General features: G+C 54.2%; 1 long non-coding RNA gene across 1 annotated transcript; it reads right to left on the bottom strand.

Annotated features, from left to right (window-relative positions):
* Positions 1 to 8: 8 nt before the first annotated feature.
* LOC140347104 (uncharacterized) lies at positions 9 to 13,090 on the bottom strand. The gene is made up of 2 exons (XR_011924352.1): positions 12,982 to 13,090; positions 9 to 48 (listed from the first exon to the last, which is right to left on the bottom strand). It is a non-coding gene; the product is annotated as an uncharacterized lncRNA (long non-coding RNA).
* Positions 13,091 to 22,255: the final 9,165 nt, after the last annotated feature.

Below are 22,255 nucleotides of genomic sequence, written 5' to 3'. Positions count from 1 at the left end.
AGTTGTTGGGGTGTTCGATGGAGTAGAGGAGCGACGGGATGATGGGCACTGACAGAGACAATCACCATCATCATTAGTGTCTTTGCATTTGTGTTTGGGACGGCCTTTTTGATTGTGAAAAGGTGAAGCTCTGGAGGTGAAGCTCTGGAGGTGAAGCTCTGGAGGTGAAGCTCTGGAGGTGAGGCTCTGGAGGTGAAGCTCTGGAGGTGAAGCTCTGGAGGTGATGCTCTGGAGGTGAAGCTCTGGAGGTGAAGCTCTGGAGGTGATGCTCTGGAGGTGAAGCTCTGGAGGTGATGCTCTGGAGGTGAAGCTCTGGAGGTGATGCTCTGGAGGTGAAGCTCTGGAGGTGAAGCTCTGGAGGTGATGCTCTGGAGGTGAAGCTCTGGAGGTGATGCTCTGGAGGTGAAGCTCTGGAGGTGAAGCTCTGGAGGTGATGCTCTGGAGGTGAAGCTCTGGAGGTGATGCTCTGGAGGTGAAGCTCTGGAGGTGAAGCTCTGGAGGTGATGCTCTGGAGGTGAAGCTCTGGAGGTGAAGCTCTGGAGGTGAAGCTCTGGAGGTGAAGCTCTGGAGGTGAAGCTCTGGAGGTGAAGCTCTGGAGGTGAAGCTCTGGAGGTGAAGCTCTGGAGGTGATGCACTGGAGGTGAAGCTCTGGAGGTGAAGCTCTGGAGGTGATGCTCTGGAGGGGAAGCTCTGGAGGTGATGCTCTGGAGGTGAAGCTCTGGAGGTGAAGCTCTGGAGGTGATGCTCTGGAGGTGATGCTCTGGATGTGAAGCTCTGGAGGTGAAGCTCTGGAGGTGAAGCTCTGGAGGTGAAGCTCTGGAGGTGATGCACTGGAGGTGAAGCTCTGGAGGTGATGCTCTGGAGGTGATGCTCTGGAGGTGAGGCTCTGGAGGTGAAGCTCTGGAGGTGAAGCTCTGGAGGTGAAGCTCTGGAGGTGAAGCTCTGGAGGTGATGCTCTGGAGGTGATGCTCTGGAGGTGAAGCTCTGGAGGTGAAGCTCTGGAGGTGATGCTCTGGAGGTGAAGCTCTGGAGGTGAAGCTCTGGAGGTGAAGCTCTGGAGGTGAAGCTCTGGAGGTGAAGCTCTGGAGGTGAAGCTCTGGAGGTGAAGCTCTGGAGGTGATGCTCTGGAGGTGAAGCTCTGGAGGTGAGGCTCTGGAGGTGATGCTCTGGAGGTGATGCTCTGGATGTGAAGCTCTGGAGGTGAAGCTCTGGAGGTGAAGCTCTGGAGGTGATGCTCTGGAGGTGAAGCTCTGGAGGTGATGCTCTGGAGGTGAAGCTCTGGAGGTGAAGCTCTGGAGGTGATGCTCTGGAGGTGATGCTCTGGATGTGAAGCTCTGGAGGTGAAGCTCTGGAGGTGAAGCTCTGGAGGTGAAGCTCTGGAGGTGATGCTCTGGAGGTGAGGCTCTGGAGGTGAAGCTCTGGAGGTGAAGCTCTGGAGGTGAAGCTCTGGAGGTGAAGCTCTGGAGGTGATAATCTGGAGGTGATGCTCTGGAGGTGAAGCTCTGGAGGTGAAGCTCTGGAGGTGATGCTCTGGAGGTGAAGCTCTGGAGGTGAAGCTCTGGAGGTGAAGCTCTGGAGGTGAAGCTCTGGAGGTGAAGCTCTGGAGGTGAAGCTCTGGAGGTGATGCTCTGGAGGTGATGCTCTGGAGGTGAAGCTCTGGAGGTGAAGCTCTGGAGGTGAAGCTCTGGAGGTGAAGCTCTGGAGGTGAAGCTCTGGAGGTGAAGCTCTGGAGGTGATGCTCTGGAGGTGAAGCTCTGGAGGTGAGGCTCTGGAGGTGATGCTCTGGAGGTGAAGCTCTGGAGGTGAAGCTCTGGAGGTGAGGCTCTGGAGGTGATGCTCTGGAGGTGATGCTCTGGATGTGAAGCTCTGGAGGTGAAGCTCTGGAGGTGAAGCTCTGGAGGTGAAGCTCTGGAGGTGAAGCTCTGGAGGTGAAGCTCTGGAGGTGAAGCTCTGGAGGTGAAGCTCTGGAGGTGATGCTCTGGAGGTGAAGCTCTGGAGGTGAGGCTCTGGAGGTGATGCTCTGGAGGTGATGCTCTGGATGTGAAGCTCTGGAGGTGAAGCTCTGGAGGTGAAGCTCTGGAGGTGATGCTCTGGAGGTGAAGCTCTGGAGGTGATGCTCTGGAGGTGAAGCTCTGGAGGTGAAGCTCTGGAGGTGATGCTCTGGAGGTGATGCTCTGGATGTGAAGCTCTGGAGGTGAAGCTCTGGAGGTGAAGCTCTGGAGGTGAAGCTCTGGAGGTGATGCTCTGGAGGTGAAGCTCTGGAGGTGATGCTCTGGAGGTGATGCTCTGGAGGTGAGGCTCTGGAGGTGAAGCTCTGGAGGTGAAGCTCTGGAGGTGAAGCTCTGGAGGTGAAGCTCTGGAGGTGAAGCTCTGGAGGTGATGCTCTGGAGGTGAAGCTCTGGAGGTGAAGCTCTGGAGGTGAAGCTCTGGAGGTGAAGCTCTGGAGGTGATGCTCTGGAGGTGAAGCTCTGGAGGTGAAGCTCTGGAGGTGATGCTCTGGAGGTGATGCTCTGGAGGTGAAGCTCTGGAGGTGAAGCTCTGGAGGTGATGCTCTGGAGGTGAAGCTCTGGAGGTGAAGCTCTGGAGGTGAAGCTCTGGAGGTGAAGCTCTGGAGGTGAAGCTCTGGAGGTGAAGCTCTGGAGGTGATGCTCTGGAGGTGAAGCTCTGGAGGTGAGGCTCTGGAGGTGATGCTCTGGAGGTGATGCTCTGGATGTGAAGCTCTGGAGGTGAAGCTCTGGAGGTGAAGCTCTGGAGGTGATGCTCTGGAGGTGAAGCTCTGGAGGTGAAGCTCTGGAGGTGATGCTCTGGAGGTGATGCTCTGGATGTGAAGCTCTGGAGGTGAAGCTCTGGAGGTGAAGCTCTGGAGGTGAAGCTCTGGAGGTGATGCTCTGGAGGTGAGGCTCTGGAGGTGAAGCTCTGGAGGTGAAGCTCTGGAGGTGAAGCTCTGGAGGTGATGCTCTGGAGGTGAAGCTCTGGAGGTGAAGCTCTGGAGGTGATGCTCTGGAGGTGATGCTCTGGAGGTGAAGCTCTGGAGGTGAAGCTCTGGAGGTGATGCTCTGGAGGTGAAGCTCTTGAGGTGAAGCTCTGGAGGTGAAGCTCTGGAGGTGAAGCTCTGGAGGTGAAGCTCTGGAGGTGAAGCTCTGGAGGTGAAGCTCTGGAGGTGATGCTCTGGAGGTGAAGCTCTGGAGGTGAAGCTCTGGAGGTGATGCTCTGGAGGTGATGCTCTGGAGGTGAAGCTCTGGAGGTGAAGCTCTGGAGGTGATGCTCTGGAGGTGAAGCTCTGGAGGTGAAGCTCTGGAGGTGAAGCTCTGGAGGTGAAGCTCTGGAGGTGAAGCTCTGGAGGTGATGCTCTGGAGGTGATGCTCTGGAGGTGAAGCTCTGGAGGTGAAGCTCTGGAGGTGAAGCTCTGGAGGTGAAGCTCTGGAGGTGATGCTCTGGAGGTGATGCTCTGGATGTGAAGCTCTGGAGGTGAAGCTCTGGAGGTGAAGCTCTGGAGGTGATGCTCTGGAGGTGAAGCTCTGGAGGTGATGCTCTGGAGGTGAAGCTCTGGAGGTGAAGCTCTGGAGGTGATGCTCTGGAGGTGATGCTCTGGATGTGAAGCTCTGGAGGTGAAGCTCTGGAGGTGAAGCTCTGGAGGTGAAGCTCTGGAGGTGATGCTCTGGAGGTGAAGCTCTGGAGGTGATGCTCTGGAGGTGATGCTCTGGAGGTGAGGCTCTGGAGGTGAAGCTCTGGAGGTGAAGCTCTGGAGGTGAAGCTCTGGAGGTGAAGCTCTGGAGGTGATGCTCTGGAGGTGATGCTCTGGATGTGAAGCTCTGGAGGTGAAGCTCTGGAGGTGAAGCTCTGGAGGTGATGCTCTGGAGGTGAAGCTCTGGAGGTGAAGCTCTGGAGGTGAAGCTCTGGAGGTGATGCTCTGGAGGTGAAGCTCTGGAGGTGATGCTCTGGAGGTGATGCTCTGGAGGTGAGGCTCTGGAGGTGAAGCTCTGGAGGTGAAGCTCTGGAGGTGAAGCTCTGGAGGTGAAGCTCTGGAGGTGATGCTCTGGAGGTGATGCTCTGGATGTGAAGCTCTGGAGGTGAAGCTCTGGAGGTGAGGCTCTGGAGGTGAAGCTCTGGAGGTGAAGCTCTGGAGGTGAAGCTCTGGAGGTGAAGCTCTGGAGGTGATGCTCTGGAGGTGAGGCTCTGGAGGTGAAGCTCTGGAGGTGAAGCTCTGGAGGTGAAGCTCTGGAGGTGAAGCTCTGGAGGTGAAGCTCTGGAGGTGATGCTCTGGAGGTGAAGCTCTGGAGGTGATGCTCTGGATTTGCAGGGCTGTGACCACTGCTCCTCAGGTTTACCTTCACTGAGCTCCTGCGGCTGGTGTTTGGACACTTTGGAATCGTCTTAAAGTCAAATGGATCTAATTTTTATAATAAGTCACTAATAATGTCAACCTGCTCCTTCTGAATCATGACTAGACTTATGAACATAAAACTCACAGTGTTCCTTATATTTACTGATATATTACATACTTTACCACACATGATAATAAATAAGATTATTTGTTTTATCTGGTTGACAGACACGCACAGACACTGGGGGAGAGCTGCAGTGTCTTGCCCAAAGACACAATGACTGTGGCCCCCTCTCTGCTCAGACGCTCTGGCACTTTTTGAAAAACTCAAAAACGATTTTGAGATGAAAAAAATGCTATTTCCATCTTTTATAATAGAAACACAACTACACTGGAAATAAATTAAATAAAAAAGTCTTGCTCATTTATCTCCTTAGATCTGACCTCTGTGAAAACCTGCAGCTTAAAGTGTGACTTCTGAGCGGAAACGTGTGCAAATAACCAGGATCCGTGTTCGAGCGACTTCACTGTTTGTAAAGGTTAGAACTGCATTGACACAGAGTGGTCCTCAATCATACGGTCTGCTCCACCCTGCTCACACTGCACACCCTGCACACCCTGCACACCCTGCTCACACTGCTCACCCTGCTCACACTGCTCACACTGCACACCCTGCTCACACTGCACACCCTGCTCACACTGCTCCACCCTGCTCACCCTGCTCACACTGCACACCCTGCTCACACTGCACACCCTGCTCACACTGCTCACCCTGCACACCCTGCACACCCTGCTCACACTGCTCACCTTGCACACCCTGCTCACACTGCACACCCTGCACACCCTGCACACCCTGCTCACACTGCACACCCTGCTCACACTGCACACCCTGCACACCCTGCACACCCTGCTCACACTGCACACCCTGCTCACACTGCACACCCTGCACACCCTGCACACCCTGCACACCCTGCTCACACTGCACACCCTGCTCACACTGCACACCCTGCACACCCTGCACACCCTGCTCACACTGCTCACCCTGCACACCCTGCACACCCTGCTCACACTGCACACCCTGCACACCCTGCTCACACTGCACACCCTGCTCACACTGCACACCCTGCTCACACTGCACACCCTGCACACCCTGCACACCCTGCTCACACTGCTCACCCTGCACACCCTGCACACCCTGCTCACACTGCACACCCTGCACACCCTGCTCAGACTGCACACCCTGCACACCCTGCACACCCTGCTCACACTGCACACCCTGCTCACACTGCACACCCTGCACACCCTGCACACCCTGCTCACACTGCACACCCTGCTCACCCTGCTCACACTGCACACCCTGCTCACACTGCACACCCTGCACACCCTGCACACCCTGCTCACACTGCACACCCTGCACACCCTGCTCACACTGCACACCCTGCACACCCTGCACACCCTGCTCACACTGCACACCCTGCTCACACTGCTCACCCTGCACACCCTGCTCACACTGCACACCCTGCACACCCTGCACACCCTGCTCACACTGCACACCCTGCACACCCTGCACACCCTGCTCACACTGCACACCCTGCTCACACTGCACACCCTGCTCACACTGCACACCCTGCACACCCTGCTCACACTGCTCACCCTGCACACCCTGTACACCCTGCTCACACTGCACACCCTGCTCACACTGCACACCCTGCACACCCTGCACACCCTGCTCACACTGCACACCCTGCTCACACTGCTCACCCTGCACACCCTGCACACCCTGCTCACACTGCTCACCCTGCACACCCTGCACACCCTGCTCACACTGCACACCCTGCACACCCTGCTCACACTGCACACCCTGCTCACACTGCTCACCCTGCACACCCTGCACACCCTGCTCACACTGCACACCCTGCACACCCTGCACACCCTGCTCACACTGCACACCCTGCACACCCTGCACACCCTGCTCACACTGCACACCCTGCACACCCTGCTCACACTGCACACCCTGCACACCCTGCACACCCTGCTCACACTGCACACCCTGCTCACCCTGCTCACACTGCACACCCTGCTCACACTGCACACCCTGCACACCCTGCACACCCTGCTCACACTGCACACCCTGCACACCCTGCTCACACTGCACACCCTGCACACCCTGCACACCCTGCTCACACTGCACACCCTGCTCACACTGCTCACCCTGCACACCCTGCTCACACTGCACACCCTGCACACCCTGCACACCCTGCTCACACTGCACACCCTGCACACCCTGCACACCCTGCTCACACTGCACACCCTGCTCACACTGCACACCCTGCTCACACTGCACACCCTGCACACCCTGCTCACACTGCTCACCCTGCACACCCTGCACACCCTGCTCACACTGCACACCCTGCTCACACTGCACACCCTGCACACCCTGCACACCCTGCTCACACTGCACACCCTGCTCACACTGCTCACCCTGCACACCCTGCACACCCTGCTCACACTGCTCACACTGCTCACCCTGCACACCCTGCACACCCTGCTCACACTGCACACCCTGCACACCCTGCTCACACTGCACACCCTGCTCACACTGCTCACCCTGCACACCCTGCACACCCTGCTCACACTGCACACCCTGCACACCCTGCACACCCTGCTCACACTGCACACCCTGCACACCCTGCACACCCTGCTCACACTGCACACCCTGCACACCCTGCTCACACTGCACACCCTGCACACCCTGCACACCCTGCTCACACTGCACACCCTGCTCACACTGCTCACCCTGCACACCCTGCTCACACTGCTCACCCTGCACACCCTGCACACCCTGCTCACACTGCACACCCTGCTCAAACTGCTCACACTGCACACCCTGCACACCCTGCTCACACTGCACACCCTGCTCACACTGCTCACCCTGCACACCCTGCACACCCTGCTCACACTGCACACCCTGCTCACACTGCTCACCCTGCACACCCTGCACACCCTGCTCACACTGCACACCCTGCTCACACTGCACACCCTGCTCACACTGCTCACCCTGCACACCCTGCACACCCTGCTCACACTGCACACCCTGCTCACACTGCACACCCTGCTCACACTGCACACCCTGCTCACACTGCACACCCTGCTCACACTGCACACCCTGCTCACCCTGCACACCCTGCTCACACTGCACACCCTGCTCACACTGCACACCCTGCTCACACTGCACACCCTGCTCACACTGCACACCCTGCTCACATTGCTCACCCTGCTCACCCTGCTCACCCTGCACACCCTGCACACCCTGCACACCCTGCACACCCTGCACACCCTGCTCACACTGCACTCCCTGCTCACCCTGCTCACCCTGCACACCCTGCACACCCTGCTCACACTGCACTCCCTGCTCACCCTGCTCACCCTGCTCACACTGCACACCCTGCACACCCTGCTCACCCTGCACTCCCTGCACACCCTGCTCACACTGCACACCCTGCACACCCTGCACACCCTGCTCACACTGCTCACCCTGCTCACACTGCTCACACTGCACACCCTGCTCACACTGCACACCCTGCTCACACTGCTCCACCCTGCTCACCCTGCTCACACTGCACACCCTGCTCACACTGCACACCCTGCTCACACTGCTCACCCTGCACACCCTGCACACCCTGCTCACACTGCTCACCTTGCACACCCTGCTCACACTGCACACCCTGCACACCCTGCACACCCTGCTCACACTGCACACCCTGCTCACACTGCACACCCTGCACACCCTGCACACCCTGCTCACACTGCACACCCTGCTCACACTGCACACCCTGCACACCCTGCACACCCTGCACACCCTGCTCACACTGCACACCCTGCTCACACTGCACACCCTGCACACCCTGCACACCCTGCTCACACTGCTCACCCTGCACACCCTGCACACCCTGCTCACACTGCACACCCTGCACACCCTGCTCACACTGCACACCCTGCTCACACTGCACACCCTGCTCACACTGCACACCCTGCACACCCTGCACACCCTGCTCACACTGCTCACCCTGCACACCCTGCACACCCTGCTCACACTGCACACCCTGCACACCCTGCTCAGACTGCACACCCTGCACACCCTGCACACCCTGCTCACACTGCACACCCTGCTCACACTGCACACCCTGCACACCCTGCACACCCTGCTCACACTGCACACCCTGCTCACCCTGCTCACACTGCACACCCTGCACACCCTGCTCACACTGCACACCCTGCACACCCTGCTCACACTGCACACCCTGCACACCCTGCACACCCTGCTCACACTGCACACCCTGCTCACACTGCTCACCCTGCACACCCTGCTCACACTGCACACCCTGCACACCCTGCACACCCTGCTCACACTGCACACCCTGCACACCCTGCACACCCTGCTCACACTGCACACCCTGCTCACACTGCACACCCTGCTCACACTGCACACCCTGCACACCCTGCTCACACTGCTCACCCTGCACACCCTGTACACCCTGCTCACACTGCACACCCTGCTCACACTGCACACCCTGCACACCCTGCACACCCTGCTCACACTGCACACCCTGCTCACACTGCTCACCCTGCACACCCTGCACACCCTGCTCACACTGCTCACCCTGCACACCCTGCACACCCTGCTCACACTGCACACCCTGCACACCCTGCTCACACTGCACACCCTGCTCACACTGCTCACCCTGCACACCCTGCACACCCTGCTCACACTGCACACCCTGCACACCCTGCACACCCTGCTCACACTGCACACCCTGCACACCCTGCACACCCTGCTCACACTGCACACCCTGCACACCCTGCTCACACTGCACACCCTGCACACCCTGCACACCCTGCTCACACTGCACACCCTGCTCACCCTGCTCACACTGCACACCCTGCTCACACTGCACACCCTGCACACCCTGCACACCCTGCTCACACTGCACACCCTGCACACCCTGCTCACACTGCACACCCTGCACACCCTGCACACCCTGCTCACACTGCACACCCTGCTCACACTGCTCACCCTGCACACCCTGCTCACACTGCACACCCTGCACACCCTGCACACCCTGCTCACACTGCACACCCTGCACACCCTGCACACCCTGCTCACACTGCACACCCTGCTCACACTGCACACCCTGCTCACACTGCACACCCTGCACACCCTGCTCACACTGCTCACCCTGCACACCCTGCACACCCTGCTCACACTGCACACCCTGCTCACACTGCACACCCTGCACACCCTGCACACCCTGCTCACACTGCACACCCTGCTCACACTGCTCACCCTGCACACCCTGCACACCCTGCTCACACTGCTCACACTGCTCACCCTGCACACCCTGCACACCCTGCTCACACTGCACACCCTGCACACCCTGCTCACACTGCACACCCTGCTCACACTGCTCACCCTGCACACCCTGCACACCCTGCTCACACTGCACACCCTGCACACCCTGCACACCCTGCTCACACTGCACACCCTGCACACCCTGCACACCCTGCTCACACTGCACACCCTGCACACCCTGCTCACACTGCACACCCTGCACACCCTGCACACCCTGCTCACACTGCACACCCTGCTCACACTGCTCACCCTGCACACCCTGCTCACACTGCTCACCCTGCACACCCTGCACACCCTGCTCACACTGCACACCCTGCTCACACTGCTCACACTGCACACCCTGCACACCCTGCTCACACTGCACACCCTGCTCACACTGCTCACCCTGCACACCCTGCACACCCTGCTCACACTGCACACCCTGCTCACACTGCTCACCCTGCACACCCTGCACACCCTGCTCACACTGCACACCCTGCTCACACTGCACACCCTGCTCACACTGCTCACCCTGCACACCCTGCACACCCTGCTCACACTGCACACCCTGCTCACACTGCACACCCTGCTCACACTGCACACCCTGCTCACACTGCACACCCTGCTCACACTGCACACCCTGCTCACCCTGCACACCCTGCTCACACTGCACACCCTGCTCACACTGCACACCCTGCTCACACTGCACACCCTGCTCACACTGCACACCCTGCTCACATTGCTCACCCTGCTCACCCTGCTCACCCTGCACACCCTGCACACCCTGCACACCCTGCACACCCTGCACACCCTGCTCACACTGCACTCCCTGCTCACCCTGCTCACCCTGCACACCCTGCACACCCTGCTCACACTGCACTCCCTGCTCACCCTGCTCACCCTGCTCACACTGCACACCCTGCACACCCTGCTCACCCTGCACTCCCTGCACACCCTGCTCACACTGCACACCCTGCTCACACTGCACACCCTGCTCACACTGCACACCCTGCTCACACTGCTCACCCTGCACACCCTGCTCACCCTGCACACCCTGCACACCCTGCTCACACTGCACACCCTGCACACCCTGCACACCCTGCTCACACTGCTCACCCTGCACACCCTGCACACCCTGCTCACACTGCACACCCTGCTCACACTGCACACCCTGCACACCCTGCACACCCTGCTCACACTGCTCACCCTGCACACCCTGCACACCCTGCACACCCTGCTCACACTGCACACCCTGCACACCCTGCACACCCTGCTCACACTGCACACCCTGCACACCCTGCTCACACTGCACACCCTGCACACCCTGCACACCCTGCTCACACTGCACACCCTGCTCACACTGCTCACCCTGCACACCCTGCTCACACTGCACACCCTGCACACCCTGCACACCCTGCTCACACTGCACACCCTGCACACCCTGCACACCCTGCTCACACTGCACACCCTGCTCACACTGCACACCCTGCTCACACTGCACACCCTGCACACCCTGCTCACACTGCTCACCCTGCACACCCTGCACACCCTGCTCACACTGCACACCCTGCTCACACTGCACACCCTGCACACCCTGCACACCCTGCTCACACTGCACACCCTGCTCACACTGCTCACCCTGCACACCCTGCACACCCTGCTCACACTGCACACCCTGCACACCCTGCACACCCTGCTCACACTGCACACCCTGCTCACACTGCTCACCCTGCACACCCTGCACACCCTGCTCACACTGCACACCCTGCACACCCTGCACACCCTGCTCACACTGCACACCCTGCACACCCTGCACACCCTGCACACCCTGCACACCCTGCTCACACTGCACACCCTGCACACCCTGCACACCCTGCTCACACTGCACACCCTGCTCACACTGCTCACCCTGCACACCCTGCTCACACTGCTCACCCTGCACACCCTGCACACCCTGCTCACACTGCACACCCTGCTCACACTGCTCACCCTGCACACCCTGCACACCCTGCTCACACTGCACACCCTGCTCACACTGCTCACCCTGCACACCCTGCACACCCTGCTCACACTGCACACCCTGCTCACACTGCACACCCTGCTCACACTGCTCACCCTGCACACCCTGCACACCCTGCTCACACTGCACACCCTGCTCACACTGCACACCCTGCTCACACTGCTCACCCTGCACACCCTGCACACCCTGCTCACACTGCACACCCTGCTCACACTGCACACCCTGCTCACACTGCACACCCTGCTCACACTGCACACCCTGCTCACACTGCACACCCTGCTCACACTGCACACCCTGCTCACACTGCACACCCTGCTCACACTGCACACCCTGCTCACATTGCTCACCCTGCTCACCCTGCTCACCCTGCACACCCTGCACACCCTGCACACCCTGCACACCCTGCACACCCTGCTCACACTGCACTCCCTGCTCACCCTGCTCACCCTGCACACCCTGCACACCCTGCTCACACTGCACTCCCTGCACACCCTGCACACCCTGCTCACACTGCACTCCCTGCTCACCCTGCTCACCCTGCTCACACTGCACACCCTGCACACCCTGCTCACCCTGCACTCCCTGCACACCCTGCTCACACTGCACACCCTGCTCACACTGCACACCCTGCTCACACTGCACACCCTGCTCACCCTGCACTCCCTGCTCACCCTGCACACCCTGCTCACCCTGCACTCCCTGCACACCCTGCTCACCCTACACACCCTGCACAACCTGCACACCCTGCACACCCTGCACACCCTGCTCACACTGCACTCCCTGCTCACCCTGCTCACACTGCACACCCTGCACACCCTGCTCACCCTGCACTCCCTGCACACCCTGCTCACACTGCACACCCTGCTCACACTGCACACCCTGCTCACACTGCACTCCCTGCTCACCCTGCACACCCTGCTCACCCTGCACTCCCTGCACACCCTGCACACACTGCACACCCTGCTCACCCTGCACTCCCTGCACACCCTGCTCACACTGCACACACTGCTCACCCTGCACACCCTGCTCACCCTGCACTCCCTGCACACACTGCTCACCCTGCACACCCTGCTCACCCTGCACTCCCTGCACACCCTGCACACACTGCACACCCTGCTCACCCTGCACTCCCTGCACACCCTGCACACACTGCACACCCTGCTCATCCTGCATCCCCTGCATGTCATTTTGGCCTTATTTTTCTTGGGTCTATTTCCAAACTACAGATGAAGTTCAGTCGTGTCTCACCGATGACCGTTAGCAGCATGTTGTCCAGGAGCAGAGCCACAAACACCACGAGCACCACCAGACGACGAGACTGACCACACCCCCGCCAACACGCCATTTCACCTGTGAGTGAGAGACCGGGGTTTAGACCGGGGTTTAGACCGGGTTTAGTCCTAGTTTAGTCCTGGTTCAGTCCTGCTCTCGTCTCCTGTAGACTAAAGGATGAACAGGTTTAGATTGTGTTGTTCTCTCTGAGGAGGCGGAGTCTCTGTGGACACACCTTTATATTCATGTCTTCTTGATTTGGTCTTGGGACTGTGACAGACTGTGAGAGACGAGGGTCGTCCTGCTCCTGACTCCTTCCACTCTTTATGTCTTTAAATATCTGTTGCTTGGGTCTGATTAAATGGCATGATGTCAACTTTAGGACTGTTTGTACCATAAAGATAATGAGGAAGTACACAGTACACAGTACACAGTACACAGTACACAGTACACAGTACACAGTACACAGTAACTGTGTCCCATATGATAAATATGACACAGAGATTTAATATAAATGCATGACAATAGTGTCATGTCACCGTCTGGTTTGATGATGTATAGTTAGACCCGAGCCCCAGCAGGGCGGAGGGCCTATTGGTCCCGCAACGCTGTCCGACCAACTGTCCGACCAACTGTCCGACCAACTGTCCAACCAACTGTCCGACCATGGGCGCAGCCCATGTTGGGTACCCCGTCGCCCCTGGCAAGTACAGTGAACTAGTTTATGTCGAAGGCATGGATCATGCATACTTACTCCTGCCATGACAGAAATAGTCAACAATGAGTGAATGGGCACAAAAACCCTCCTGGCATCGTCCCGTACGCGAGAGTCCATGCCGCAGGCATGGGCCATGCTTGTATCTGCTCAAATCAATGGAAGTCTATGGGGAGTGGGCGGGGCATCCCGACGGAATAGGGAGTGACGAGCGCGTAAGCGCTCGTAATGATGATTCCACCCCATGGCGGCATCGGGAAGGCTTAGAGCTTTCAAACGATGTATCATTTGTTGTTATAGTGGAAACGACTATATTGTTTTTCGCTAAAAATATTATTATTTTTATTTAATTTTTCTTGTTCTTCTTCAGCGCTTTGAGCTCTAATTTGACCCCCTGAACATGCTCAAAAACTCACCAAACTTTCCCCAAAATTCAGAATCGGCGAAAAAAACACCGACAAAAGTCAAAATACATTGCGCTTATGGGAGACGCCCCGAGGTCAACTTTGTCGTAGAGATACGAAATTCAGGACACGCATTCCTCTCGTGAGGACATTTTTTTTTTTTATTGTGGCCACGCCCCCAGACTTACCCTATGGCCGCCATCTTCCTTTAAAAATGAAAACACGCTGAGTCAGCCATTTTGTTCACGTCAAACTTTGACGAACTCCTCCTAGGGCGTTTTGCCCACCAACTTCAAAATCGGCGTACGTCCTCTGGACAAGTGGGGCATCTAAAGTTATCCACCCTTTTGGTTTCTGTTCAACGTTGGTTCCAGTTATAGTATATTTTGTACTTTTGTTATGGCACTCGTTGTTACTTTATTATGTTCATTTGTTGTAATAAATTATCTTAAACGGCCCGAACGTTTTGTAGTCCTTTTCCCCACACTTTTCTTTGTTTTGTAGCATGCTAATGAGCCAGGCTTGTTACAATCTTCTGGCGAGTTCATCTTTCTGCTTGGCTCCATCCTACTCCAAATCTAGTCTTCACCTGCAGGTGCTTTAAGGCGCGGTAGGCCTACGGTAGCGCTTGATATTCATACAGCCAGTATAAGTCGCGCTATCGTCTATTCGGATTACAATGGAAGCGCGTGAAGAGGAGCTGCTCAATCAGACCATTTTAGCTTGAACAGTGAAGATACGCGCGCTCGTGGTTAAAGAAGAGCGTTGTCAAAATGACTCCGAAGGCTTTTGCTGAAAAGGTTGAAAACCTACAGAACGAAAGGAAAGCTAAGTTAAATGAAGCTGTTACTTTGAGAACAAATATTCAAGATCTTGTGAGTAGTAAGGTTAATATTTTGGATATTCAAAATGTCTTTGGTAAATTCGTTGATGTGTAATGATGCTAAACATATTCATGATATCCTGCTTCGTATGTTGCCAGACGATGAAGGAGAAAGGCATAATGTATGGTTCAAAGCAAAAATGATGTTTAATCATGATTTCATGTCTGAGGAAAAGGGGTGGATGAACAAACCTGACAAATGTGCTGCATCTGATTCTAATAAGGACAACGAGAGCATTTGTCCTGATGCATCAAACGCCTCCAGCCGGTCATCAAAAAGGAGCTCTCGTAGTTTCATATCAGTAAGGATAAGGGCTGAAGCTGATAAAGCTGCATTGCTTGCAGAAGCAAGAATCTTAAAGGAAAGACATGCACTAGAGGAGCAGGAACAAAAAATAAAACAAAGAAAGGAAGAACTGGAACTGGAAGTAAAGCTAGCAGCATTGGAAGCTAAATTGGCTGTCCTCCAAGCTGCTGAAACAGAAGGCTCCAACATATCAAAAACAACAACAGGATCCTGTGTGAAAGAAAAGGTCAAAAATAACCACACTCAATCCCATGGCCAAAGAGTACAATTTAAAAAAGGGACGCAAAGACTCAAACTTTGATTGGCAGTTACCGTCTGCTACAGTCACATCCGTCACAGTGCCACACAATACAAATGTCATGGACAATGTAAACCAAAATGGGGGGTTTCAAAGGGAAACTGAGTACGTTTTACCATCGCACCAAACATCCAGCACTCAACGGGAGAAACGAGATGATTTTTGCTCAATTTTAACAAAGCAAAATGAAATCACAGCAGCTCTCGTAGAGCAACAACGTGTAATGTCCCCACCGGCCAGAAATATCCCAACTTTTAGTGGAGACCCTTTACAATATATGTCATTTATAAGGGCATTTGAACAAGGGGTAGAAGGAAAGGCCAGTAAAAGCGACTGTTTGTATTTCCTGGAACAATTTACAGCGGGTCAACCTAGAGAGTTGGTGCGGAGTTGTCAACACATGGAAACAGAACGAGGTTATGCTAAAGCCAAACAACTCTTGCAGGAGCATTTTGGAAATGAATATAGAATCGTTACTGCGTACATGGAGAAAGCACTAGCCTGGCCCATGGTTAAAGCAGAAGACGTGAACGCTTTACAATCTTATACTCTTTTTCTTCGTGGATGTTGCAATGTCATGGTGGAACTTGATTATATGTTTGAGATGAATATGCCAAGTAATGTGCGGACAATACTATCAAAACTACCCTATAAGCTTCGTGAACGGTGGAGGTCAGCTGCATTTGACATAGCAGCAACTACAGAACATTGAGCATCATTTACGGACTTGGTTATGTTTTTGGAACGCCATGTAAAGATGTTGTCTGATCCATTATTCGAAGACATTCAAGAGGGTTAGCAGCACCAACAGAACCAGGCCACCATTGATACATCCTGTGAGAGGCAATAGCTTTGCAACTGTCATAGCTCCCGTGGAAAATGCAGACCGGTCAGTCCAAGACAGAACAAGGGTTCTATGCCTTCTTTGTTCACAAGGTCATTGGGTGGACAATTACCCAAACGTTTGTGGAAAGACTTACAAAGAGAAAATTGAAATGCTGCAGCAAAAAGGTCTCTGCTCTGGCTGCTCAGGCGCAGGACACGTGAGGCGACACTGTGAAAATCGTTCCAGTTGTAAAATATGTGGGTTATTACATCATACCCTATTTCATTTTGAAAGACAAAAAACAAGACATTTAAACCAAGACTATAGAAAGACCAATCACAAAGCTCTGTGTGCTTATGGATTCCATTTGAATTGTGGCTCCTCTGAGTGATATTTGAGAATTGTTCAAAGACGCGAACAATTATGGGGAGGGTGTGTAGGAGCCAAAATCCCTGATAATGGTGCAGCGTTGGGCGAGGCCACAGGGTGTCGCTGTGGGTAGAAGCAAAACAGGTATTTAAGTAGGAACTTTAGTGTTGGGTGCAGGTTGCTAGACGGGCAAGCACAGTTTGTTGACCGCTGTTTGGGGAAATATCTGCAAACAATGACCAAAAAAAGGATGAAGCAGACAGAGTTTGTCTCTCTCAAAAGGTGGATCTTTGTTTACTCGTGCACAGTGGACAAACACCTCACTCTCCCTGACAAATCGCTCTGTCCCTAGCTGCCATTATAATTACAGAGTAAGCCTTTTATAGGCGGTAACAAACATGTGATACGTATGCACAAAATCACAATCAGAATTTGCTCCAAACGACGTCACGGCTGTGACGGTTCCAGCTCTCTCTTCAGAGTTTAATCGGAGATGTTTTCCACAGAATCAGGTCCTGACGCATTAAATTGGCCTTAACCTGCTGATTAAGAGGTGCCGGACAGTATATTATCAGTCTAATCAGCGTGGACCGCGGCCCGCAGCCCAGGGCGCAGCGCGGACCGCGGCCCGGGGCGCAGCGCGGACCGCGGCCCGGGGCGCAGCGCGGACCGCGGCCCGGGGCGCAGCGCGGACCGCGGCCCGGGGCGCAGCGCGGACCGCGGGCACGTTCAATAGACACTGGTGTGTCACTATTGTGTAAATGAGACTTTCTTGGCCAGACCTGACTCACGAGTCAAAGACACATGTGCATCATTATCTGGACCATATTTCTGTGAAAATATCTCATGTCACAACGTCACACTCACTCAATGTGTACGAGCTCAGGAGCAGATGATCCTGAGGGGAAGACACTGGTAAATCAGCCACACAGAGTCATCAAGGACAGAGAGGACACTAGAGACAGAGGGGACACTAGAGACAGAGGGGACACTAGAGACAGAGGGGACACTAGAGACAGAGGGGACACTAGAGACAGAGGGGACACTAGAGACAGAGGGGACACTAGAGACAGAGGGGACACTAGAGACAGAGGGGACACTAGAGACAGCTGTGATTTGTTCTAAAGCGGGTCCCGCGTGCGCCACGAGACCCCCGGTTTAAAAGACGCATCACTACTGCGTTTATTTCTGTGTAAATATCTGATCTTACAACGTGGGCACCTGCGTTTATGACAGGTGCGGTTTATGACAGGTGCGGCCCTGTTAGTTTATGAATAATATCATCCAGAAATGGTCTTGAAGTGGCACATTTTGGAGCAGTTGATGAGCATAAAGTCACAGCAAGAAGCAAACGCAGCATCAACCTGGACAAAGTGTCCAACCACTGGAGACGTGTCCAACCACTGGAGACGTGTCCAACCACTGGAGACGTGTCCAACCACTGGAGACGTGTCCAACCACTGGAGACGTGTCCAACCACTGGAGACGTGTCCAACCACTGGAGACGTGTCCAACCACTGGAGACGTGAGAAGGACAGAAGTGCAAAAATGTAACATTCAAGTCAAAATGTTTACATATTCTGGTGACATTTATTAAGATTTTTTTAATGGATATTAATCATTCCATGCTGTTACTACTAGATCATTTATGGGTAGAAGAAATGCTAATAAAAAAACGGTCCAACACTCTTAAACTTAACGACTTTTGTGCTTCACTGAACGAAACAAAACCTCCGGAGGACGAACAGAAGATGCTGGTCTTGTTCTGCTCGACCTGCATATGTGAGACATTCAGTGTCATGAACATGAACAAACATCACAGATCCAGCTTCACTGACCAACACCAAAGGATTGATTGACTTTGATGCAAAACAGGGAGATCAACAACACTGTTCCCACTGAAATTGAAGGTCAATTTTCTTGCTGTGTTTATTCAACTGAAATGTAATTAAAATAATCATTATTTAATGCATTTGAAAAACAATTAGTACATTGAGCCTTGTATTTGTTGCTTTGTTACAAGTTACAGGTCAAATCTTGCGTGTAATTTATAGTAATTAATTCGTTCACACAAACACACCATATTTTCCTGGCCCCGCCCCTCGCTCAAATTTTAGAACCCAATGTGGCCCTTGAGTCAAAAAGTTTGGGGACCACTGCATTACATGAACTTTGGAACTGCCTCAGAGAACTCTCTGGTATCACATAACAGTGAGCTAGCGCATCAGCAAAACTTTCCGTCTGCAACATAAGCAAACCAGTTGGAGTTTGCTTATACAGTCATATTTTGTACAGCGTAGCCGTAGCGATGACAGAAACATCCCATGTTATACCTATGGGGAAACCGCAAAATCTCTAAAATTACCACATTTTTAGGCTTCACACTATAACAAACTCCTCCTAGGGCGATAGCCCCATCAAGTTCATGTTTGGGGAAAATCATCTAAACAAGCGGAGCATCAAAAGTTATCCATATTTTTATTCCAAGTGTCACGGTCTCTGTGCGCTGGAGCTGCACATTTGACCCACATTTGTGTTCATTTGCACTGGTTAAGCACAGCATTGTACATGTCCAAAGTGTCACTGTCTTAGTTCTTAGATAATGAGGGCGCGTTAGCGCCATCTCTGTCAAATGCAGAGAGCAGAGTCGGAAGGCTGCGAGGGCCGTTGGATGCCGCTTGCGGTTTTAATTTTGTCTTGTTTTACTCAAAGGTTTTCCGTCTCTGCTCTTCTTCGTTTCCCCCTCCCTTCCTCTTTCTCCTCTCTGGTTACCGCCCCCTTGTCTCTCTGGTTACCGCCCCCTTGTCTCTCTGGTTACCGCCCCCTTGTCTCTCTGGTTACCGCCCCCTTGTCTCTCTGGTTACCGCCCCCTTGTCTCTTTGGTTACCGCCCCCTTGTCTCTTTGGTTACCGCCCCCTTGTCTCTCTGGTTACCGCCCCCTTGTCTCTCTGGTTACCGCCTCCTTGTCTCTCTGGTTACCGCCCCCTTGTCTCTCTGGTTACCGCCCCCTTGTCTCTCTGGTTACCGCCCCCTTGTCTCTCTGGTTACCGCCCCCTTGTCTCTCTGGTTACCGCCCCCTTGTCTCTCTGGTTACCGCCCCCTTGTCTCTCTGGTTACCGCCCCCTTGTCTCTCTGGTTACCGCCCCCTTGTCTCTCTGGTTACCGCCCCCTTGTCTCTCTGGTTACCGCCCCCTTGTCTCTCTGGTTACCGCCCCCTTGTCTCTCTGGTTACCGCCCCCTTGTCTCTCTGGTTACCGCCTCCTTGTCTCTCTGGTTACCGCCCCCTTGTCTCTCTGGTTACCGCCCCCTTGTCTCTCTGGTTACCGCCCCCTTGTCTCTCTGGTTACCGCCCCCTTGTCTCTCTGGTTACCGCCCCCTTGTCTCTCTGGTTACCGCCCCCTTGTCTCTCTGGTTACCGCCCCCTTGTCTCTCTGGTTACCGCCCCCTTGTCTCTCTGGTTACCGCCTCCTTGTCTCTCTGGTTACCGCCCCCTTGTCTCTCTGGTTACCGCCCCCTTGTCTCTCTGGTTACCGCCCCCTTGTCTCTCTGGTTACCGCCTCCTTGTCTCTCTGGTTACCGCCCCCTTGTCTCTCTGGTTACCGCCCCCTTGTCTCTCTGGTTACCGCCTCCTTGTCTCTCTGGTTACCGCCCCCTTGTCTCTCTGGTTACCGCCCCCTTGTCTCTCTGGTTACCGCCTCCTTGCCTCTCAGCTCATCACAGGCCCCTCACACCTGTGCGTGGGTTCACAGCTGTATCTGCTTGTTAGTCACTGGGCGTGGTATATTAGATGTGTTTCTCTGCCTCGGGGCGAGATGGTCTGCGTTGCCTGGTCGACCTCAGCATTCGAGCCCTTATCGAGCGTCTGGTATTGTGATTCGTGTTTTGACCATGACTTCTGTTTTCTGCTTAACCCAGTTTAACTCCGGACGTTACTGACCAGTTTTTGCCCTGACCTCCTCGCGCTGCCTAAACCTCGTGACATCTGTTTGTTATTGACGATCTCGGACCTTCCTGATGATCCTTCGGCCTGTTCTCTGACAAGTTTAACGCCTGTGAATCGAACCTAGAACAGATACTGACCACGCCTCTCGTCTGCTCCTTGACACCGGCGTTTGCTGGCGCTGCCCACCGCTGGAAGGATCCTCTGTTGTCGTCACACTTAACCAAAAGACTTTGCACATTCTCTGTTCTGTTTTCATTCAAACCTGTTACAAATCACTTCCTGTTTCCAGCTTCCGTAATTGGTTCCGTTCTGCCGTTCGTGAGAAATAGCTTGTCAACATTCCCAATTCCCCTTTTGATCACATTCACATGTGATCGCACTAAAAAGGCGCCAGACCAAACCTGACAAAATAATAGAACGTAAATCCCCAAAAAACAAATGTTAAAAATCTAATTATATCATTTTATACTTCAGCAAAACCATATAAGGAAAAATCTAATAAAAATAACCCATCATGGACATAAAATGGTCCCCAGTTAAACACATGGTGGGACGTAGTAATCAGAGTCGTCAGAATGTGTTACGTCCACGTTCTTGGTTGTAGGTGATTGCTGAAGCAGGTTTTGTTCTTTGGGCCTGTGACGGATGGTACCGCCTGTGGTGGTTCCATACTGGGTTGTACTTGTCCCATGAACATCTTAATTGCTGTAGCAAGCTGTTGGTCACTGTCTGACACTGGATACTCTTCTGTTTCCACAGTTATGACCTTGGTAGACTTACTTTCCTTTTTATCATTCACCTCTTCTTGGAGCTTTTAAGTTGTAGTTTGAGCACTTCCACCTTCATGTTCCGCACATCCTCATTCAGTCCCTTCTTTTCCTTCAGGTATTTGGCAACATGATGTTGACAGTAAGCATCAAACTCTTCTTCTGTTTTGGAGTAGAGGCCAAATGATCCTGGACACATTTGGGTAGTTCTTTTACCACATTAGTAAAGAATATGATGGTGTTGTATGGACTCTCCAGTTGCATCAACAGTCCTTTAGCTCTTTGCTTGTAGGTGAAATAGTCAACATTTCCAGAGCCATCAGTGTGTTGGGAATGCAGGTGGGGTACATTTCTTTTAGCACCAGGGTTTAACTGAGGCTTCATGGTGGCATGTTGTGTGGATGCTGTAACTGGAGCGTGAATCCACTTGGATCCTTCAGAACGGACTTTAGCCTCTGTACGCTCCTCTGGAGGAGGAGGAGCCTCTTCAGCTGGAACACTCTTCCTCTTCTTTCTTGGTGCCTTTGTGGACGGGGAGTGGTTGAAGTTCTCCACTCAGGAAAGCGTCGTCGTTTCCCACCACATATTGATTTGGTGTTGACACAAATGGGTTTAAACCTGTTTTTTTTCTTTGATGTGGAGTTTTTGAGCTTCTATCAGTTCAGTTCAAATGTTTTTCTTGTTTTCTGCGTGGATCAACTGTCACTTTTCGTTCTTGTTCTTCCAGTAGTCGTTGTA

Source organism: Eucyclogobius newberryi, unplaced genomic scaffold, assembly GCF_026437365.1.
Source record: "Eucyclogobius newberryi isolate DKJ021-1_F unplaced genomic scaffold, fEucNew1.0.hap1 SCAF_6, whole genome shotgun sequence".
Lineage (NCBI taxonomy): Eukaryota > Metazoa > Chordata > Actinopteri > Gobiiformes > Gobiidae > Eucyclogobius > Eucyclogobius newberryi.
This window is presented reverse-complemented; position numbering and strand designations above follow the sequence as displayed.